This window comes from Globicephala melas, chromosome 17 (assembly GCF_963455315.2).
Source record: "Globicephala melas chromosome 17, mGloMel1.2, whole genome shotgun sequence".
Lineage (NCBI taxonomy): Eukaryota > Metazoa > Chordata > Mammalia > Artiodactyla > Delphinidae > Globicephala > Globicephala melas.
In genome coordinates this window covers 14,293,730-14,318,034 of record NC_083330.1, presented here as the reverse complement: position 1 = coordinate 14,318,034, position 24,305 = coordinate 14,293,730, and the positions used below count along the sequence as shown (strand labels likewise).

General features: G+C 40.7%; 1 protein-coding gene across 6 annotated transcripts in view; it reads right to left on the bottom strand.

Moving 5' to 3' along the window:
- Positions 1-21,641, bottom strand: part of SULF1 (sulfatase 1) — a 161,289-nt gene extending 139,648 nt beyond the window's left edge. For 2 of the 6 annotated variants that reach the window (XM_060287334.1, XM_060287337.1), the window contains exons 1-2: positions 21,543-21,638; positions 20,881-21,201 (exon numbers count right to left, since the gene is read on the bottom strand). The gene's annotated coding sequence lies outside the window, so the exon portion shown is untranslated. Of the gene's footprint in view, positions 1-20,524; positions 20,680-20,880; positions 21,315-21,542 lie in introns of those variants that run through there. The other 4 variants (XM_060287339.1, XM_060287341.1, XM_060287335.1 and 1 more) reach the window with 4 other exon arrangements.
- Positions 21,642-24,305: the final 2,664 nt, after the last annotated feature.

Here is a 24,305-nt window from a genome sequence, read left to right as displayed (position 1 = left end):
CTTGGTAACCATGTTTGTTCTCTACATCTGTGACTCCATTTCTGCTTTGCAGATAAGTTCATCTCTACCATTTTTCCAGATTCCACATATAGGCGATATTACACGATATTTGTTTTTCTCTTTTAGACTTAACTTCACTCTGTATGACAATGTCTAGGTCCATCCACGTCTCTGCTAGTGGCACTATTTCATTCCTTTTTATGGCTGAGTAATATTCCATTGTATATATGTGCCACATCTTCTTTATCCATTCCTCTGTAGGTGGACATTTAAGTTGCTTCCATGTCCTGGCTATTGTAAATAGAGCCCCCCAGCTCCTTCTTGTTCCCTCTGTTCCCAAATGTGCCTCTGTGTTGCCCCATGTGGCACGAAGTGTCTGCTTCCCCTGGGTCATTAGTGTATGTGACTAGTATAAACTGTTCTTGATCCCCTGTGTCCCAAGTCAGATGTCCTATGTTTGGTCATCCCAGAACCCTAGGGCAGGAGTCCCTCCCTCCCCCACGGGGTGAAGAGGAGGCGAACAAAACAATGACCAGACGTTAATGCTAATACGAAATGGAATTTTCAGAGAACTAGTGCCAAATATCACATCCTTTGGAGTTTCGCTAAGCATTAGGCTATTGGCAAATAGAAATGACTTTTAACTGAAATTAGCCAGAACTGACCTAATAAACTGACCTTTATTAATTTCAAGGCCCCTGAGCTTTCCCATCTGCCCTTTTTAATTTTTACCATTCTCACCTGGAGATTTTTGCAAGCAACAGCATCGTTCTCTTTCCTGAGACGGCTTAACTGTAGTCCTGCCCAAAGGCAAAGGAATCAGAAGATGACCCTGCCATGCCTGTCATTTAAATCTTTACTAACAGCATTCTTTCAGAACAATGTAGCAGAAAGAATTTTTCGCATCTCTACAGACAAGAGATTATAATAAACAGATTTTTTTTCCATCTGAAACATCCCAATATTAATGTACAATATTCTCAGCCCTAGAAACAAAGCCTTCGATGTAATTTCTTTCCCTGTTCATGAGATTTACAATAGGAAGGTCGTGTTTGTACTAGATTTTGGCTTGAAATTAATCTTCTTTTCTCCTCAGCATTTCTGTAGAATCCATGCACTTCATTATTTAGTCATTTCCAAGTATTAAATGCCTGTCATTTTTGAACAATGATCTAATCTTCCCTTTATGGGTGGAGAAACTGAGTTGTGAAACTTGCAAATCATCGCCAGGACACAGATCATTCTAAAGTTTGTGGCTACCCGTGGAAATGCTTTTCTTCCACACATCTTAGATTACAAAATAAAATTGTAAATTGTCTCAGAAGCAGCAAGTATGACATTCTCCAGTTATTAGAAAGTATTCATTAAAAGCTCATTTGCATTTTGCCTTACGAGAGAAGCTTTATGGAGTAAATAAATACATTCAAACTCCACCACCAACCTCAACGCAGGCTGTGTTGGAATCACGTCCCCTGTCTCTGGACTGTGCCTCATACAGATCAAAATATATTCTTAGTTCCGTTGGACAAGGGTTCATTTGAACCACATCTGGTGCTCATCAAACCTCTATTTTAGGAGTGGGGAATTCTTTTTCAGAGATACATTATGTCTGGAAGGTCTATGGCAGCAAACAGTCCTCATTAAATTTCACAACATTTTACCCACATATATACAGTACTCGCTTTTATGTGATTACGGGGCCCAGGCAAAACCCTGCGCGGTCACTTCAAAGAATTCCTCACTTGACTAATTCTAAAGAGTAAATTGATTTTCTCATCATTTGTTGTGTTTGACAATAGAAAGGCTGACACAGCAACATTGCTAAAATGACATCTCCTTTCTATTCAAGGGGAAGGAATTCGTGTTAATATTCTTAATGACTGGCATCTTTATGAGAAATGTGAAATCATTTATCCTCAGCAATAACCTGCCGAGGATTAAAAAGTACTTGGTACTTAGAACGGAAGTCATCTGTCAGGAAAAATTATTTAGACGGATGCAAATGAACTGAATAAATTGGCTTCCTAATTATGGTGTGTATATTCAAGTTTGTTAAAATTGGTTTGAGCTGAAGAATTTGGAGAGGATCTTTCAAGAAGTGGTCTGACATTCTGCTGGAGGAAAAGATAACACGTTCGTTTGATAAACTCCTTTCATATTTCCTAAGGATTTCTGGAAATGATTTAAGAAGCAAGGGCATGTAAATCAAGAGAAAACGCATTAAGTAAGCGCACGTATGTCTTGCTAATTTGGAACAACGGTAATAATGCCTCATGGAAAACACCAAACAGCGTGTTCATCTTGATGCCCTAGATTCTAAATAACCCATAGTGTTTTCCATGGGGGTTTGTTTCAACCCTCTCAGGGCCGGCTTGGGCATTAACCCAACGGAACACGTCTAAGGCAGCCCTTAATGAACGATGTAGAGACCAGTCTGTATTCTGTAGGAACTGTCCCACTCTTAATGGGTGTGGTGTTGCACACCAGTTAGCAAGTCTTTATTGGAATCTCAGTCTTCTCTGCCTCGCTAGCTTGATAGCAAACCTTCATTTAGCTCTTTACCAAAAAGCCTAGTAAATTGTGGGAAGAAGCACTTTACTGGCATTGGCAGTTGAATGAGTCTGGAAAAAAAAGGGTGTAAATTGTAGGCAAATGTAAACTCCCTCATGTAATTAATGATGAGGTTTTACTGTTTAGCATTTATGTAGAACTTTCTTTTGAGAAAAAAAAAATCGGCGTTGATTTCTGAAGACAAACTGACATGGGTCCAAATCCTAGCTCTACAGGTGTGTAATTTTTTTTTTTTAATTTTTAGTCTTCTAACTAGAATGACTAGTACAGGAATAATGAAGTCAGAAAGTGAACAGCAGTGTATAGCACGTGGTCGGTACTCAGTATCATTCAGTTTCTCCCTCCTTTTCTGGCTCTTTTAGGGTGTTCGTGTCCTAATCACTAGTTCAGTATTATTTGCCCTGAGTCAGTAAAAAACATTCCTTTCTTCAGTGAGCACGAACTAAGCGGTGACCCTGGCAATAGCTGCTTAGGTTCCTGTATTTAAATATAAATATTAAATGATATAAAGAGATAACAGTAAGGGTCTCTTTAAAAAGACAATGACTGATCATTATTAATAATAACCTGAATGTTATTGTTGTGACTTCAGCCCTGGAGACAAACAGTTATTCAGGGCATCTGGTCAACTCAAGCTGTTAGGGCTGGTGTAAGAAATCCAAAGAAAGCTTTTTCTTTCTTTGATGCCGAATCCAGTTTGCCCCCTCCAGTCTTTTTGTGAGCAGGCGGAGGAAAAAATGGCAAATGCAGGGCTTCCCTGGTGGCGCAGTGGTTGAGGGTCCGCCTGCCGATGCAGGGGACACGGGTTCGTGCCCCGGTCCGGGAAGGTCCCCCATGCCGCGGAGCGGCTGGGCCCGTGAGCCATGGCCGCTGAGCCTGCGCGTCCGGAGCCTGTGCTCCGCAACGGGAGAGGCCACAACAGTGAGAGGCACGCGTACCGCAAAAAAAAAAAAAAGGCAAATGCAAAAACATATATACTAGAGAGCAGGGGCTGGGCAGAGCACAGGAGCACAGACTGGGCAGAGAAGATGAGGAGAAAGCAGAGGCGTGGGGGACATAGCTGACCGCAGGGCTGAAGTCTCTGAGGGTTGCTGATAGAGGATGTGCTGAGCCCAAGACAGGAAAAAGCCTCGTTTTGCAGAATCTGCAAGTACCCGTGTCTGGGGCTGGCAAGTGCATTAGTAAGAAGAACCAGAGATTAAGAGCCCAAGCCTGAGGCAAGGGTGATGGACAGCAGGAGGAGTGATAATGGGCAACGCCTGAAAGGAACTGCTTTAATGCTATAAACCGGTGCCAAGTGGAGAAACCTGAGACCCGATGTGTGATTGACTTCCACGAATGCACTTTTTACCCTGAAATTCCCTGACATTGCAGTCAAGCTAAGCTGTGCACTTAAGGTGTCTGTGTGCTGGGGGGCGGTGCACGGAGTAGGACAAAGGTCATATTACTAAAGCAGGAAGGAGGCAGGAGAATGTTGTCCTCTTGGCTCACCTAACTCTTCTTGTTTGAGGAAAAATGGATACAAGTAAATATTATTGGAAACTGGTGTGGGAAGAAACCACAAAAGGGACAGCTGGAATCGTGGGCTGGAAGAAAGGAGGTGGAAAAGTATATCCCCTGTATCCTGCCACTTCCCTTGACCTCACGTCTTCCCTGACTGGTCCCTTCCTGCATCGTCAGCCGGTACCTGCGAGGGCACCTTACATAGTAAGTCAGCTGTGTTCACCTTTTATCCTGACTGGTTATAGCAAAGGGAAAAATCATGGACTCCCAGCAGTAAGACTGAGTATGACTTTTGTCACAGAGACAGGAGATTATCCAAAAAAGGTTATCCAGACAGTTGAAATCTGTCAGATTATTGACAGAGCAGTTCAAGTTTCCAAAAGCTGGCTTAAAAATTTTTTAAAGTGAAATTTGGTTTCTTTACATTTTTTTTCCCCTGGCTTTGAAACTGTGTTTTGCTTTAAAGCTGAGGTTTGGCAAATTGAACCAACTCAATTTTTAGGTCTTGTATTTAAGTATTTAGATCATGACGTCTTAGAAGCTTTTTAATAGAGAACTCCAAACATCATTTATTCATTTAACAAACATTTACTGAATGCTTAATGTGTGCCAGGGGTTGCTGCTGATACAAATAGGATGTGGTACCTGCTTTTTCAAACACATGCTTTTCCATACAAACTGTGTTCCTGGAAAGAATTCTCTCGATTGCAGAAGTGAAAGATCACTGAATATATGGAAAAGAAATTGGCTAAAATATCAACTGAACTTAAAGGAAAAAAGGGAAAATGTGGAATAGGACAGTTTAATTAATGGTAGGAGTTCGGAGTGGTCTAGGTCCTGCCTTAACCCCTGTAGTTCTACACATCAGTCAAGTTAGTCAGACTCTTAGACATGTTTCCTTGTTTGTATGATGGGGACCATGAGAACTGCATGTCATAGAGATGTTGAACAAATTAAATTAGATAATGTATATAAAGCACTTACTTGCACACAGCAGGTACGTATTCAATAAACCTTAGCTGTTATTATGTATAATATTAGTAAATAAAACACAGGCATCTTTTTCAGTCATTTAGTTTTGTTCTTTAAGAGAATGTTATTTTTTTCTATTACTAAATAAAGCATGAGCCCTAGAATTTTCAGCTATGGTCATTAGGAGTATAAAAGGCATTGGAATGTCAAGGGCATAAATTGGAAAGAGTACTGGTTCTGGAATTTTAGGACCTGAGTATCTCTCTGCAGAATATGACTGCCAGTTAATAGCTATGAACAATAATGATACAAGTAACCTCCACAGCCTGTTTCTTAATCTGTAAAACGGGTCCAGTAATGCCTGTGCTATCTACTTCATCCAAAGAGTTATGAGGATCAAATAAAATAGGATTGTAAAAATGATTTGAAATGGGTAATAAGATATATAAATAAAAGTTACAGCTAAATAATAATTATGAGTTTTCCCTGAGCTATGGTACTGATGACTGACTGGCAAAAAATGTAATTGTGGTTTATAAATATTTTAGGTGGAAATTACTTTTCAGTTTATACAGGAATAGATTATAGGTTTGGAGGAAGTGTGGAGAACTAGAGACCTGGATTCTAATCAGCTCTATTAGCATATGCAAATTATTTAACTCCTGTGTCTCTGTATCTTCTATAAAAAAGTTTGTATTTGAAAATAATTACAAAGAAAAAATCTAAGGTTTGGAGAATTGATCTAACTTACAGAAAAGTTGCACAAATAATAGAAAAAACACTTGTATATCATTTACTCAGATCCATATATTGCTAATAGTTTGCCCAGTCTTTTTATCAATTGGTCACTCACTTTCTCTTTCTATGGATTTATGTATGTTTGCACGTATATATTTTGTTTGTTCTTCCTTGAATTCAATGAAAGTTGCATACCTCATGGTCTTATAACCCTAGATATCTTTCAATGACACAGGTACTTAGTTGGGTGACATGCTCCACAGGGTGGTAAAAATCAAATGAAATGTTGGAAAGCACTTTGGAAAGTATAAATTGTTACATAAAATTAAAAGTTTCATAAATTGGGAAAAATCAAATTTCATAAAACATCAGAGGAATTACTAAGGAAGGACAAACTAAGGAAGTCCATTTTCAATGTGTACAAGAAGCTAAAGATTGAGCAAACTTAGGAGTCTCTGTGATGAGTGAGGGAAACAAGAAAGATGCTCTCGAGTTATATTACTTCTGGAAGGACCTGCATCCTTTTTTTGTGTTGTTTTTTTATTTTTAACAGTTTGCCATTTTATGTGGTCTCTTTGGTGGAGATCGTGATCATGTTTGAGAAAAAATCATCGAAACTCAAGGGCAGTTGCTGCTCAGAGGCAGAACAAAAGAGCTGTAAAGAGTTTGGGAAGAGTTCAGCTTTATTTCTACTGGTCCTCCCTTTGAGTAGTGAAAATGACCTGCTTTATTTTCATTATAAACAACAGTTGAGATACAAATAAGAAATAGGAAAGCATGTTTTATAGAAGTGGTCAATGTATAGGCTTAGTTGAAAATAGTATGAACAAAGTATTCTTAAGGACCAAAGACATAATTTTTCATAGAATCCGTTTCCAGCACTCGCTGTGATTAAGGTTTAGCTATATGAAAAACAGGTAATTATTCTGCCAAATTACCTCTACCTTGACAATAGAATTCTCCCTTTCATCAGCAGATGTAATACTGGTAAGCCTGATTTCTTTATAATAATAACCAGGTTTCCAGTCACACCCTCCAGTGAACTGAAATATAGCCAATAACTTAACAATATGAATGCAAATACTCTTTTTCCTGTGGCATATTTCTTTCATTGCTCTGAAAATTATAATGGCTTTCTTTAGGTACTTATAACAAGAAAAAGAAATCTAGGACATGTTTTGAAAACAAAACTATTTTTTCAAAAAAATCAAAACCACACTTAAGGATTCTAAGTTAATCTTTTATTTTGAATTATTAAATTGTTATTCTCAATAGTGCAAGATGAAAAATGTAAGTTAATGGTTATGAAAGACATTTATAATCCAACAATGATTAATTTTACTTCCTTTACAAATAGATCAGTTTTAGACATAAATTATGTAGGTATATAATGGTATATACACTCACATAATTTATAAAGCTGTGAAGAATATGGCTCTTATACTTCTCTTGGGAAAAGTCCAGTACCTGGGGACGTATTTAAATGTTTATTTCTCAATGAGGTGACATCACTGAGGGACAGCCCAACTGATGTAAGGCAACAGGTTTCCCTAATGTAATATATTTGTAATCACTTGAAGCGTGAAGCAGTGAAGTAGGAGCTAGAAGCCATGAGTTCTAACACTGATTACTCCACTCACTAGCTCTCTAGAATCCTATCTCAGATTCAGTTTTCTGGTGTGCAGAAATGCCGTATTTGCTTTGCTTACCCAAAGATTGCAAGTTCCAATGATTTAACTCAAGGGAAAATGTTTTGAGGGAGTGATGGTAAATACTGTCATCATTGCCTGGGTAGCATTCTTTCGGCAAAGGTTAAAAAGTGCCTTTACAAACAAGGCTCTTGATAACAAAGCTACAAACTTTTGAATCAGTGCTTGGGTATTTCTGGTAGAATGGATTTTCCGCAAAGAATACATTTAAACAGTAAATGCTTTTGCTGGTATTTGTTCCAGTCCCAAGAATTCTCTGCAGTCCCTGATTTTTCATCATGGCACTAGCAAGAGGGGCCATGGGAGAGCTGGGTTCATAGCTCCATGTTCTCCTTAGTTCTAGTGTACAACTGACGCATGAACTCCGGTTAATCCTGGTAGAATTTTACTGCCTTATATTTTTGATAAAGCCTGGCCTATAGAACTGTCTCTGGTAAGAATGAGTTTTAGGATTCTTAGGCAGGCTTCAGTTTCCTCAGATGTAAAATGAGGGATTTTACGTAGATGATCTCTAAGGTATATCTCTAACATTCTGTACTTCTATGATATTTTCCGTGCCTTTCCTGGGAAATCTAGCCTTCATTCTGATTATTTAAGAAAACTACACGACATAATATCTGGTAGCTTTGACAGAATGTGTGATAATTTCCTCTTTCTTCTAAGTGATTTAAAGCCTCTCATCTCACTGGCAAATTGTCCTACAAATGAGAATGTGATTTTGAGCCAATGAATTTTTACAGTCAAATCCCACGATAAAAAACAAACAAAAAACCCCCCCAAAAAACAGTATGATTTTCTGTGGAGTTTACAGGGCATTTTAATTTATGATATGCAGCAGATAGTGGACACTTTCATTCAGGTGGGACGGGTCTATCTAGCACTGTCCTTAAAATTCTGGTCTTGCCGTAGTTTCACATGTCCTTAAAAATGGAATTGTCACAATCACCTCAGTTCAGCTCTCAAGAGAAATTAATTGATAGCATAGACTCCTGCATGGCTGGCGTGTGAGTGACACCCAGCTCTACAATTTCGCATCTAATCAAGGAAGATGGGAATTCTAGTTGGCCTATTGTCTATTTGAATCTGTTTCTGGATGGAATCCAGCTGGCTCAAATGTAGCCCTGGGACAGTGATGTGGGCAGAAGAAGGAAAAAAATTAAGCCAGAAAACTGGTGCATGAGACAGTGCTTTCCACATTGTCAAGAGAATTGCCTGGTGTAGCTGTGAATTTACTTTTGATTAGTTTCCTGAAATTTCTCAGCGACTAAAATGCAATTTTCTATCCCAATTATCCCTTGATTATTCTATCTATCTATCCATCCCTTGATTATTCTGGCTCTGACTATATAATGAAGACCTATATATCAGATATACCATCTTGAAGCTATGCTTGATAGATGCAGAGGTTTAAAACTTAACTTCTACCTTATTGTTTCTAACAGTAAAGAGAGGGAGCAATATTAAAAATCTATGAAGAATAGCAAGAAATGCAAAATTGGACCTAATTAAGAGCTAAAATTATACGGCAACATTTTAAGTGGTAAGAGATCACCTATGAGAAGGAAATTATTAACAGTTGGTGTAGCTAGGAAAAGAAAGTTCCGTGGAAGTAAGGGGGTAATTTTTCTTCAAGGACGGGTGAGATGTGGACATTCACAACCATAATGGGAGGGCAGTCCGAGCCCAGAAAACAGTATGAGCAAATCCTTAGTAGCAGAAGTAAGCGATGTAAATTTAGGAGATGCTGGACCAGCTTAGGAAGAGCAGAAAGCACATTGGGGAAAGGGGATGGTTGTAGTGGAAAAGATGATGTGGGTCCTTAAAGGCTGGTGTTTCATTTAGGCTGGATGCTGTAGGAAACTGGAAGATGGCTGTTTTAGAGTAATGGAAGGGCAGGATGAAAACAGTGCTAAAGGAAGATGAGTTTAACAGTGATATGTAAGATGAATGGGAAGAAGAAAGATAAAGTGTAAGCTCCGTTTAGAAGCAAGAGGTGATGCAGAACTGGATTAAAGTCCTTCCCTGTTCTCCCACCATCGTTTTTAGTTTTAAGGAGAATGTTTTATTTATTTAGACTGGTCTTAAGGGAAGAGTAGAGTTTTCCAGTTAAGGAGAATAATGTAATCTAGATGGAGAGAATGGCAGAATAAAGGTTAAAAGGTAGTGGGTGGCATGCTCCTGAAAGGTTAATTTGCTCAATATCTCACTATTAATGGTAGCCAAGTTCTAGAATCCAGGTTTCCAATGTTTTTCCACTTTACCACCCTGCTTCTTTTTCCCAGCTATAACACTACTGCCACTATTTAGCAAATTTTATTTCATTGCTAGTCACATTTTAATTTACTACTGGCCCAGCATGAAATGTGATTTACCTGAAGCCAATGAGGCAGTCCAGTGGGGTTTTCTAAGCTTCCAAAGGGGTTAGAACAGTGGCAGAAGCAATTGGAAAAATATCTCCAATTCCACTTCTGAGATAACTGTAGTGGTTGACCGGAATGGTGGCTCAGTGGGTCTCTGATTTTAGAGCAAAACAACTGAGAATAACAATCGCTATGCATGAAGTGTTTCATAAAGCTTATTTCCTCTCTGTTTTCTGTCCTTATTTTTGTGTCAAAAAACATGGCTCTAGGACAGAACATGTTTTGACTGGTATTTTTTTCCCCCTTCCTCTCCATTTATTCATTTTTCTTTTCTTACAAGGACCACGCTTCTCCCATTGAAGAAGTCTTTGTACCCCTGAGACAGGTTGACAAGCTAACATGTAGGAGTAGAATCCTGAATTGAAGTCTGAGTTTAGACAGTCTGAGATGAAGGAGGTTAGGAATATCAGTCCACATGCCATACCTTCATCTCCAAATATGCACATGAGCCCATTGACCTACGTGGACACCAGCTGAAGAGACCTAGGGTTAAACTTGACAGCTAAATCCAGCTTCTGTGTTCGCCGCATATGATGTTTATTGCTCTAATGATGGCGCTTGTGTATTCTATCTTTATCCCTTGGTTCTTTGCACTGGATGTCTCAAGAATGACCAATTCAGTCATTAGCCATTAATAGTTTCTGAGTGTATACTGACTCATGCCAATTCAACCCCCATGCAACCCTAAATGAGAACGAGATTTACAAGTGCTAATACTTAGGCTGGCATTTCTCCCATAGGAACCAGGGAACATGGTTCAGAAAACTCAGTTGAGTAAAATAAAGTGGGCCAAAGTCTTCATTAGATACTTGAACAGAACCCAAGTCTCTTTTGAGGAACCAAAATGCTGTCAGGTCTCCACAGGTCAATTTTATTTCCACAAATTTCTAGCAACAGGACTACATTTTAAATTCCAAATCGGCGGACCCAAGCTGTGTATTCTTTAATCGTGCTGCTCCCAACATCTAGTGCGATAGTGTGAAATGGCAAATATAATCGTCTACCTCTAATAAAATTATACCTAATCCTGAAAACTATTCATTGATTTAGTATCAAGAATGGCTCTCCTGTTTTGGAGAGAAGCTTAAAATGAACTGTGGCTGAAACAAAATGAAAGGGTGGTACAAGAGGAGATAGAAAGCAAAGCAGGGGGTGGGGTGGGAAAACCTTAAAATGAAAAATGATTTGTCTTTGTAGTTAGTGAAAAAGGGAGTGTCAATATCACTTGTAAAATGTCATTCATACATACATTCTGCAAAAGGATGTCAACCAAGGTAGAAGCTGAAAGTTCTGAGCAGAAGCAACTTAAATATTTCATCTCTTCTTGCCTCTAGACTCTTTAAATTAAATGTCCCTCTTCAGCAACATTTTCTTAGTTGAAAGAAGAGAATTATAGGTATTTTGCAGAAGTAGTTTGTTGTTCTTGACTTGAAAAGTCCCTTACTACCCTAAAGTTTAAAAACACTAGAATAGTTATTGGGTCAACTATTTTCTTAATCTGAGAAGAGATTCTTTTTATCTAAGGAGGAATATGTCATAAAAAACATCAGTTGTGTATGTCTTATGTCCATTGATGATCAGAAAGTTAGATTTTATCTGTTTAAAATTATATTACTGAACATTTATATGCACATATATGTACCTGTTTGCATTATAAAGTTATCCCAACCATAGCTTGGGATATTTATGGTGTTGCAAAATGAAATTCCACTTCCAGCATCCCCATTTTCCTTAGGTGGTGTCACCATTCCCTGGCTACCTGGGCTTGAAGCCTCAGTGTCTTCTCTGTCACTTGTCTTTCGTTTGTCCTCTATTTGACCAATTACCAAGTTGTTGATATGGTCATTTAGTTCTTCACAGTGTTTCTTACACCCATCCTTTCCTCATTCCCAATGTCACTGATGAGAACAGGCAACGCTTTTTTTCTTTTTTTGGACTCCTGGTACTCTCCCAGTTGTGTGTTCTCTCTCTCTGTCTATCTCTCTCCCCATTCCTGAAAAATCTACTGCTTAAACTTCCTAAGGCATCTATTTCAACTATGAAATCCAACCTCTCTACCTGATGTCCTGATGTGTCACCACACTCTAGAGTCTGGCCTAATTTAGCTGACATGACATGCTTAAAATAGAAAAGAGTACAGAGGAGAGGCGACCAAGGACCATACTCTTTTTTTTTTTATTTTGCGGTACACTGGTCTCTCACTGTTGTGGCCTCTCCCGTTGCGGAGCACAGGCTCCGGACGCGCAGGCTCAGCGGCCATGGCTCACGGGCCCAGCCGCTCCGCGGCATGTGGGATCTTCCCGGACTGGGGCACGAACCCGTGTCCCCTGCATCGACAGGCGGACTCTCAACCACTGTGCCACCAGGGAAACCCATCTTTCTCCTCCTCCTTTCTCATCTTCTCTCTCTTCCTCCATCACCCCTCCTCCCTCCCTCTTCCCCTTCCTTTCCACCCTCTCCTCTGCCGAGTGCCTCTCTACACTGTATTCACAAATCCTCTGACTCAAAAATACTATGTCTTAGCTTGAAAATGACATACACAGTTTAACTCCAGGACTTAACTCAAGTGGTTCCTTCTGCCATCTTGGAAAAAGAATACAGCTGTTTGAATCCTAAGTTCTAGGCGCTTAACTTTATTATCTCATTGAACCTTGGAAACCACACTTTGTGATCACCGTATCCCCATTTTATAGAGAAGGAAACTGAGTAAAAGAGGGTAAATGAATTGTCCCCATGGAGTTTGTCAAGAATGGAGATGAATCACAGCTCTGATTCATCTGCTTCACGATATGGAGAAAAGTCTTCCCCCGCTCCGGTTCCAGCTCCTCCAGTAGGGGGCTCTGTGGACATCCCTTTTAATTAGTATTAATAATTGATACTTAACCACAAAATTTTTTCCATTGCTACTAGAAATTTTTTTTTGTAGGGGGCGCATTTTCCGCTCACAGCTAAACTAGAGATTCCTTCAGGGCAAGGATGGTGTCCTATATTATTTTGTACTCCTCTCAGCACTAGGATAGAGATACACACACAGGAAGTTCCTGAGTACACACGGACTAAATGAATTAGCACATCGACACAGCTTTCTTAAGCCTCTTCCTTTTGACTCCATTTAGAAGGCACCTATGGCTCTTCCTTAGACATCAGATCAAATGCCAAAAAGTAATTTAAACTGTTCGATACTGAGCCTATCCCTCAAATCTCTTTTACTAAATTTAGATGTCATATATAAAAAGAATGGGATGACACATGTGAATCCTCTAGGTGTCTCAAATAAAAAAAATTACATACCCCATGCTTTTATTCATTTGCTATATCCAGAACATTTTCTTTTTTCTTGCCAGCGTGAAGCTCTCAAGAGGAAAAAAAAGGAACATGCGATTTGTAGGGGCCTCTTTTTGCGGGGGATGCACTTACAGATGAAAGTTAAAAGCTGAAGTTTCTAGAATTTCTGGATGCAACGCTAAGCACATCTGTGTACTAGGACGTTCTACTCAGGGGAAGATTGATTATTGGCAGGTGAAGGTTAAGGGGGAGGCTTTAAACTGGCAGGAAGTCTATTCAGAGGACGTGTTATAGAAAGGTGATTTTGATGCTAAGCCATATTAGTGATGGGAGTTTGAGGCTAATATCCACAGGTGCACGCTTCTAAATTAACTTATCAATAAATGCACACTCTGTATGCATTTCATCTGTTCCCCCCATGACCCTGGTATAGCTAATATCTCAAAATAGGCTAACCTTCAGTTTTATTTTAATACAGCAGGTGTTGCCTGTGAGTTATAACACCATGCCACAGAACTGGACAATAAACAGAACCCCCTGTAATTCAGATTTCCATTTTGTTTATTAAGAATGTGCTCGGGCTTCCCTGGTGGCGCAGTGGTTGAGAGTCCGCCCGCCGATGCAGGGGACGTGGGTTCGTGCCCCGGTCCAGGAAGATCCCACATGCCGCGGAGCGGCTGAGCGCGTGAGCCATGGCCACTGAGCCTGCGCGTCCGGAGCCTGTGCTCCGCAATGGGAGAGGCCACAACAGTGAGAGGCCCGCGTACCGCAAAAAAAAAAAAAAAAAAAAAAAAAAAAAGTCTTATTGCTCAGAAGGATGGGAAAATGCTTAGATTGGTGTATTTGGGGCCTCCATCCAGGGAATGAATACAGGAGGATTTTCCCGAGTTCTTGAAATAAACTTGTTTCAGGCCCATTATGTATTCCATGAAGTGGAAAAGCTGCATATATTAGTAGCTTTATTTGCAGATGGGGGAAAAAACATAGAACAAAGTAATAAAAAAACGAGTTCAGGGTTTCAGTTAATTGTAGCAACAGACCTTCTTTCTAGCAACCACAGTTTGTGGCTGAGCTGAAGATTTGGACAAAGCCAACAACAGAATAGAGATGAAAACTGAGGAGAATTAAAAAAAAAATAAAGCAGAGGAGAATAAAACAAAAGCAAAAATATGTGAAGGTAGATGAACATCTACTTCAGAGTCAATTGTTTTGAAACAGAAAATTCAATTATTGTAGTTTTTTTTTTTTTTTTTCTGGTACATGGGCCTCTCACTGTTGTGGCCTCTCCCGTTGCGGAGCACAGGCTCCGGACGCGCAGGCTCAGTGGCCATGGCTCACAGGCCCAGCCGCTCCGCGGCATGTGGGATCTTCCCAGACCAGGGCACGAACCCGTGTCCCCTGCATCGGCAGGTGGACTCTCAACCACTGCGCCACCAGGGAAGCCCCAATTAATGTAGTTTTATAACATGATTGGATATGGGATAAAACAAGTCCCCTTCTTACTATGGTTCTTCTCTTACACAAGTGTCCTGTCTTACTCATGAGTTTATCATCCACGTAAACTTTCGAATCTTCATTTTACGTTCAGCCAGAGCCATCTGGGCTCTTGCCTGTTCCCAAACACTGCTCCCACTGTCAGCCATCGAACTCTCTCGTGTGAGAACTGGTTTATTATTTTCTGAAATGTGTAGATTAATTTGGGGAGACTCTACCTTTTCACCAAGAAACACGCGTCTGCTCATTTATTCAGCACAGCCATTCAATATCAACCTCACCCGCTACAGTTAATGAACAGTGGCGTGGCCAGGTTTCTTAGAGTCACAATTTCAAGTATGCAGGAATAGTTTCTTACAGATTTCTAGCTGTGTAGTGAAAAAGGAGATCAGCATGTAAGAAAAGGTTTTACCTTTGAAGGTCAAGAGGAGAGCTACATTTTTTTTTTGATTAACAAAGGTTTAACACACTATGGTGCAGTTGAACGTGTATCCCATATTTTGAGCAGCTAGTTTATCTGCTACAGCTAAAGATGAGGTCAAGCCACGTAACTGTTAATGCTTCGCTTTGGAAGTTCTATAGTCATGTTCGCTAGGAAGAGAGAGGCATCTCCAGATATATTGCCTTGCCCTTCGTTTAGAGGAGTTCCAGTCTCTTTCCTCTCCCTGGTCTGGGGCAGGTGCAGACCAGATGATCAGGATTGGAAAGAATATGCTTTGATCTGTCCCAAGATCCTGAAAACTGAAGCTGAATGACCAGTGTCCAAGGATGTATTTGCTAGGTAGCATTTAGTGCTTTGTGAGATCATTTCTCGGTCAGCTGCCCTTCTGGGGAGAGGGTACAGAGAGACAGCTCAGTGTTTGATGGTGGGTGCAGAGTCTGGGAACAGGCCAGAGCTCACGCTGATTGCTTTCAGCTTTTTGTTCACTTTGGTTTCAGGGTGAAGGACAGCAAAGGTCCAAGCCCCTTGTTTTGTCTAAATGGTATCTCGCTGTACCAATTACTTTTGGAAGTTTGACCTGACTCTCTACAATGTTTCGCCAAGTTATGATTTCTTTCTGAACAGTGGGCCAGGAGGAAGGAAGAGAAGCACATGACCCTTTGGTGAATTCAACTCCCTGCTGGGGTCCACTGTTCGGGCCCTTTGTTCCCCCAGCCCTATGGGCACTGCTCTTTATTATCTTTTAACGCAGGACCCAGGACTCCCTCCTCCCTGCAAAGGGTATTCAACTGTCACCATTGTCCCTACGGGTCCATTAACTCAGTTGCTCCAAATCCCTAAATGCCAAAAGCAGCTCCTCTGGACCTCTCTCTACCCCTGCTCCCTTCCCCAACCCCTGCCTTTGGTGGCAGAGAAAACAGCTAAAAGAAGACACACTTTAAATAAACAGATAGAAGGAATGATTGACATGACCGAGATGAACACAGTCATGCATCCTAGATCTATATCTGCATAGGCATCTACCCACCTTCTCTCTCCCCCATTTATCGCACATGTGCTGAGCTAGGTGCTTTGTGGTTTTCTCTCTCTTCATAACATCCCCAAAGAAAGTATTCCTATCTTCATTTTACAGAGGAGGGAGCTGAACGGTTAAGTCACCTGTCCAAGGCCATGCAGCTAGTCAGAGGGGGTACCTGGATTAGAACACAAGTCTGTCTGAACCCAAAAACTGTACTCTCCTGCTTTCAAAATCATGTTTGAAATTTCACACCATAGCGGGGCAGCTAATAGATGTAATTCCTACCACGGTTATGAAAGCTGAAATAGGAGGGGAGTTTTCAGAAAATACTCAAGCTTAATTTTGGACAATCATTTCACACATTCTGCCCAAGTGGCATTTTTCCTAAGCTGCCCCCAAATACAACCAATCAAGTTTTATCGGGGTTTTTTTTTCCGTTTCTCTTATGAATGGAGAGGAGACTATTAGAGCCAGTAAATGGCTCTAAAGTGGGGTAAGTAGAGAGGAAAGTGCCTTGGATGTCTGAATGTCCCTGTGAGCTAGCCAACACTCATTTATTAGTAAGGCATAAAAGTGGACCAGGCCAGTTCCTGTCTTAGGAGTCTTCACCGTACCTGAGGAGTCAAGTGATAAAAAGGCAAAGTAGAAAGTAGGGCTAAAAAAACCAAGGTAATTGTGCTAACTGCAACCCACAGATAACCAATAGCCTCAATGGAAAGAAAACATCACTGGGAGATGTAGTCAGGGGAGGCTTCCTGGAGGAGGTGGAACTTAAGCGGAAGCTTTGAAGAATGAGTATACAGAGGTGATGAGGATGTCCTACACACAGGCTTATAAACGTAGAACTAGAAGGAATATCTCACATGATGATAAACTCTCATTTTGCAGACAACAAGATGGAAAACTAGAGTGATTAGGGGTAAGAGAAGAGACCAGAAGTGGGGGACATTGAGCTGGCCACTTGAGCCACAGGGAAGGGTAGACTTCTGCTGCTGTAGGGATTTGGTGGGAGATACAGTTGGAAAGTTGGGGCTGAATAACACAGGGGCAACATGTCGGACTGAGAAATTCAAACTTTATCCTGTGGACAGTGAGGGTCCATGTGGTAATTCTCAGCTGAGAAATGCTTTGATGGAAGCCGTGTTTTAGGAAGCTCAGCCCACAACTGGTGGACAGGAGGGAAGTGGAGGCGAGAGGACCCGTTAGGAGGTTGCTGTAATGACCCCCATGTGATTGGATCATTGCACTGGAGCGGTAGCTGTGGGCCAGATGTGGGTGACGCTTTAAAGGGAGGACTCACAGAATTTGATGACAGATTGGCTATGGGGGTGAGGGGAATATTAGGGAGAAAAAAAAGCTAACAGGCTAATACCCCTCCTCCCCAGCATACTGAGTTTGAATTGAAAATATTTTAAATAGGAAACATATTTCAGGACAAACTTTTCTCATAAAATATCTTCCTTCAAATATCTTTTTCCGCCCATGGATCTAACATAAAGGAAAGGTAAATTCACCATATGACTAGAGACTTAATTTCATACATGAGCCTCCTTTTCTTCAAAGTCAATAATGATGATTAAAAATAAAAATCTATTTAGAGTCAGCTCCTTAAACATTTTAATCCCCTTAAATTTACTCCATGCTCTCCCCACAAAAAATATTGCAGAGGGAAAAAAGAACCAGATGTCCTGACCTGACCCATTGGTTGGCCTCATCCACCTGGCAACGGTTGGTGAAATCACAGTACTCAGTATTAGAAATCCTGCTTTCTGGATTCCTAAAGGATAAACCATTGAAATCTAAAACACAAAAGAACCAAGCCCCTATCCTTTCCCATATGGGTGTATAATTAAGACAGTAAATGCGAAGTGTCGCACGTGTCACTCGTCTCTGCTATTACAATGGAAATGACCACAGCAATCTGCTTGAAGTCACATAAATTTCCTTAGAAGGAAAGAGTAGAGCCCTTTCAGTTCTTTGATGAAGGTTCCTGCTTGTCATCCACCACGAGTTCAATGATTATCCGCATTCATGTATTTTAGTTTTCCACGCCACTGTCAAAGTGGGTTTTGTAAGTTAATGGATCAAGCTTTCAGATCGCTTTTCGCCTCTGAGATTTGTCACCTTACTGCGTGCCTAGATCACAGGATGCAGCCACAGGGCAAGTCGAGATCTCCCTCAGCCCCACTCCCCAGTGATTTTTTCACCTCTCTGGGAGGGATACCCAGGGCGCTCAAACACTGTCACAGCTGTTAGAATACTGATGGGAACTTCATGTGTGTTACCAGCACAAGTGCTGTCAGGAAGAAACCAAATGTCAAACTGAGGTATGTAGAAGTCACCATAAATATGCCTCTGAATGTTTCCCATCTGGAACAGTGGCTTTAGATTTTGACAAGAAACTGGGATTGCCCTGCGGGCAGTGTCTTGAAACAGACCCTTTGGGTTCGTTAAGTAACTTCACTGTCACCTAAGCCTTGTTAGGGCGAGTAACACACAACGTTGCCTTCTCAAGGTGTGAATTTATAATTTCTCAACACTTCCTTTCTTGTTTTCATCCTGCCTAAATCCTGCGGACAGTTGACTTTTCGGGGGTGGGGGTGGGGTGGAGGGGATTCTTCCGTATTGCCAAAATCCTGGGCGGGCAGCCCGGTGGTCAGTCTGTAACATTAGCAACATATGCTTGGGATTGGGCTCCCATGGCTAAACAGGGACCTGCCTTTGTTAGATGCCATCACGCCAGATGTCCTGGAGGAAGAGCCCATTGGTGAGGAGGGACTTGACTTTCTCCTGTAATATCTCTGCTGTGGTGAAAAAGGGCATTGGTAGCCAGAACTGTACCTGCTTCCAGCCTGTGCTTATAATCCTAATCCTGACACGATGCCAGATATTAGTTTGCCTTTCTGTCTTTATTTTTTTAAACCCCAGTTCCATTGTAAAGCTAAACTGGAATGACTGGAATTCCAAAAGACTGCAGCTTATGAACTTAGTCCTGTTTGGGTTATGTAATATTGGGAATCGGATCTTACTCAGTTGTAATAACCGCCTGGTCATTTATGAGGATATCTTCTCATTGAAGAAGACTTCTGAGACTATTTCAGAGAACACTCTGAATAACAGCTAGATACTATATAACAAATTCTTGGAGTCTTACTTTTTTAAAAAGAGGATTAATAAACAATAATGGAAAAGAAAAAAATAAATACATTTTTAAAAAGAGGATTAAAAAAATCAACTCTCTTGTGGCCAAAAATATAGGTAATGCAACTTGGAACATAATTTTTCACGCATCTTTTTGCAGCTGAATACAAAAATCACAGGGCATTAGCCATAAATTCTTGTTATTCAACCTACAAAACAGCTCCTATTTCAGAATAGCTTATATACAGTATTATTCACAGACTCTCTCACCTGCCAAGGGTAAGGACAGTGTTGGGTTTCTCTATGCAGTGTGGAAGTCCAGTAGGAACAGGAATTTTTAAGCACCACAGGTATCTGAACGCTGACGTGGGAGCGCAAGTCTGTCAGGGTGCAAAAGAAGTAACTCATGGACTCACCTTGCTGGATCACAAACTTGAAAAATGAAAATTTTATGTCTTTGATCCCTGTAAAAATAGGGCATCAACTTGAAAGGCCTTTGTTATACCACAAATTAAGCATCAGATATAAACCCCATTGCTACGTTCAGTTCAATCTAATTTTCATGGTGCTTTTGTCAGAGTGGTTAAATTAATGGCTACTCACAGATACGATGACAACTCATTTTGTGTTACTGGATGACCATTCATTTCCAGTGACTAATTTGTAATTAAAACCTTTTTTTTTCTTTAACGTTTGTTTAGAACCAAGCCAGAAAATCTATTTACATTTAATTAACACTTCAGAGAGCCTGTTTAAAAACACATAAATGTAGGGACTTTAACGATCCATTACAGAGATGCTCCTTTACTTTTCAGTGACTTGTAAAACTTTCACAAACAGATCTGCAAATGAATTACCTCCATCTGCTCCCCTGCAGCTGCAAAAGGGCCGTGTTAAAAAGCACTTTCCTACTTCTTCCTTTTCTGCTTTTCTTCTAGCTCTAAGCATTTTTGTTTTAAAGACGCTCTCTCAGCTGCTCCGAAGGCAGCCCCTTCTCTTAAGGAGTTTCCAACGTTAGAGTCCATCTCCAAATTGTTTTCGAAACACTTTGGTCCATCACAAATCAGACAGGACCTACATTGCAAAAATCGGGGAAGAAAGCTTTTCCATCTCTGCCAGCAACTCAGTAATAGACTCTTCAAAGAATCTTGATCAATTGGGTAGTAAAATGCAACAGTTTGAAAGAGACTTTTAATTTTGAAAGCTAAGATACATGCATTCTTGGACTTACCCATCCTTTATGAACAATTTAGAGCTCTTGTTTTGAGTATGCAATGAGGATATTAAAGGGTGGGGACCAACACCGCTTCCAAAGACATTTTCTGAGCTACACCTTCCAGAGCAAGGCTTGAGGAGTGTTAGTTCTATAAAGACAGCCAAGCACCAAGCTATGTTCACTGTTATCTGTCAGCCGTACAATAGTAGCATTGATAGGAGAGCAACAACTGGGTTTGACAAGTGTGCTGTGCCAGCATTCCATTCAAAAGTATGTTGAGAGAGAGAGAGAGAGAGAGAGAGAGAGAGAGGGAGAGAGAGAGGGAGAGAAGGAGGGAGGGAGACAGGCGCATTCAATATCTTTCACTTTACCTGAAAAAGCTGCTTTTCTTGTGGCTGCAGAAAACGAATTCCTCCTCTTCTTTCCCAAGCAAGTAGTTCTCTTGCCTGCAGCTCCCGCTTGGAGAAGACCACACAGCTCCAGCGAGGCAGCCTTCCTGAACCTAATCCCCACTCCAATGTGATGACACACACTAACCCCAACCATCTGGTGAAACACGTCCTCGAGCACTCAGCACAGTGGTGTGTCAAGACGGGCTGCCCAATCCATTTGCTGGGGCTGGGTGTCTCTCACCGACTGGAGGCTGAGGGCAGGGCTGAAACTGGAGGTCTGAGAACTCCCAGTCAAGTAACCTGAGATTTTCCGAGAGAAAGAACTGCTATAAAAAGAGAAGACGTGGGAGGTGCTAAAGAGAAGGTGGAGGGAATTAATTATGCCGGTGGCCAGTTGTGCGGTACTTTTCACAACTCCTTGTGCGCCCCCGGGGGACCGTGGGGACCCTCCGTAGGATGCACAGAAACACTAAAAAATTTTCCTGCCAATCTAGGGAGCGCAATCTACTCAGCGAGCACCCATTCCCCCCCCCGCCCCGCCCGGGAGATAAAAAATTCATCTTGACATACTGATAAAGTGTTCATGTGGGAGTTGTTTGCACTGAAATGTGACATCTACATTTTGAAATCTACACTCCTACCTTCCTGTGATGAGATTGCGGCTGTCTCCAGCATTCCTGGGAGGAAGCGGGTGGGGAGTGCAGTTAAGAGCAGAAACTTCTCTCTTCTCACAGACAGCTCTTCACGGTTTGTCAGGGGCTGAACTTCAGAAACAGTCAATGAAAATCATTTTCGTTTCTACTCGTGTAAAATAGCACGCGCTCCCATAGATAAAGGCGGCTTTTTGAATCACTCGCTGCCTTCACAGACATCTCTTTGTAAAAAGCACTGGGTACCAGAGGGCTGCACTCTGTCATTGATTATTTTTATTGGCTTCTAGTTAATTGCACTTATAATGTCCATATAGCTCAAACAGCTCATTAACAATTTTCCTTTGAAATGTTTTCAGTTTGGTGCCATTTCAATACCTCCTTCTTCTGTGCATTTCTTTCTTTCTTTTTTTTTTTTTTTTGAGTTGTCTGAACTGTTTTATAGAAGTAATTACTTTGATAGCAATTTGAATGAGAAAATGGCTATACTTGTTACGGTACTTTTAAAGAGCTATCTGGAAATAAATTAATTGCCTCAAATCTTACCACTTAAAAAAAACTCCATCAGACTTCTAAGGAATTTTGATAACCTGAAATAGAAAACAGGAATTTGAAATATTAACAACTCCCTGACCATCTGTGGGAAGCCAACATTTTAAATATTGCACTTTTTGAATTTCTTTGGACTTGGAGGGGGATCACCTGGGGGGGGACCCTTTAAACTTGCCTAAAGCATGAAAATCTAGACTACAAATAGATATCGAATACTCAGAATGCCCATATCACAGAGGGAATTATTTCAATATCTGGCAAAATTGACTAACTTTTTTTTTCAGGAATTTTTGTGTGATATTATATTAAGATACTTAAAAATGACTTCTGGTACCATTTTCTGAAGCACAGGATTAGAGAACCATTATTTTCAGACAATTAATTTTTCCTATAACTGGGCTGTAGGGAAGAAGGAAAAAAAAACAGTATTGGAAGTTGGAGTCCTGAATCATTTGCTCAGTTTCTTCCCAGAAGTGATTATGAGGTGTCTGTTTCACAATATCTAGTAGATTCCCTAAACCATTACTCCTAATCAGCTAAATCCAGATACATAATCAACACTGGAACATTCAACAATGGCAAGTGGTCCCATGGGGCTAAAACTTCCCTTGGGCACCATAAACTTTTTAATAGTGCCAATTATTGCAAAGCAATTTTTTCATTAAAATTTTTTTTTTCTTTTGGCTAATCCAACCAGACCCATGTCGGGAAATCTGGATTACCTCAACTGCATAGATTTTGAAGACCCTGGAGACGTTATTAAGGTAGTTTGCCTTCTCTTAAACTGTAAATTGAGTAACAAAAGTAAAACCTAAGAAACTGTAAGGGTGTTGCATCCCATTTTATCAACCCTGTGCTGGTAACACACCTTCTGTGAGACATTTCCCCAGTGCTCCTGGCTCTGATCCACACGATTGTGGAAAGAGCTTTTTAGCAGAAACATTTCTCTTCTCTTCTCAATTGTAAATCTTTTCCTAAAATCTCAGTCACTACTTCTCTTTTATTGATAACTTCAGTTATTATGCTACCTAAAACTTGCTCTAAAATTAAAAATACAAGTGGAGCAACAGATCTTGCCTGTTCGCTATGATCTTAATTCTTGTCCTGTGCAGTGCCTGTAAACATTACCTTTCACAAGTATTCTAAAATGAGTCCACAATGACACATTTTGGGGTTGATGTTCTGCCATGCTTTTGTTAAGGAAAATCAACTCAAACAAAGACCTGAAGCTGGTGCTGCAGGATAAGATCCGGGCTCCCCTTCTCTCTGTAACCAGCTCCAGTGCTCAGCAGTGTCAGTTTAGAAGTTAAGAATTTTCCATTACCTCTCTTCCCTTCCCCTTGCCATCTGCAAACAGTTTATTTTTTAAGAAAAAAAAAAAAAAAGTGAAATTGATTCTATCTTGAAAGATCGAAACCTAAAATATGACACGTTCTAAAAGATGATATTCAGCTTTTGAATGTCATGTTGATCAGGGTGAGGTTGTGTGCAGAGGGTATGGCTTCATCACAGGAATTAAGTAGGGACACTCCTAAAATGAAAGATTAATTGTAGGTAACGGTGATATTGAAAAATAGCCCTTCCTATTCTGTTCCCACAGTTAAAATGTCCCTTTACTTATTAGCGCCAATTAGTTTCCATGGTAACCGGTCAGCCCTTGTAAACCCCTGCTCTGAGCTTGGCTCATCTTTGTCTAGGCTGAGCTCACCACCCTTCTTCCTCCACAGATGGCAGTTTAGCTGGGTCTATATCTATACCCATATCTCTTGCACACATGTAACAGGCACATAAGTGCCCACATCCACATTATTACTAGTACAATGGTGGCCAGGGGAGAATGGAAGCGGCATTTCATCCCTGAGCTACAACGCGTGCATCTGCTGCCACACTAATTTTTCCCCCTCTTGGTTATTGTTTCTTCCCGCCTTGTTCTATTATCAGCTGTTTGCTGCTTGTAATTTCTTTTCAGGGAAGCCAATACAGTATAATAAAAACCTCATTAAACAGAAACACCTATCAGCCTCAGAGAAAGCCCTGAACGACTCCTTTTTGTCTAAAGAATCATTAACGTGAAAAAGAAAAACCACTTGTTTGTCATGCTTGGGAAAAAGAGAACAAAGCCAGCAGAAAGGTTTACCAAGCCAGGGAGCTAATATAAAGATTTAATGCACTTAAGACACCGTGGTTCTTTGCCCCTTGTGC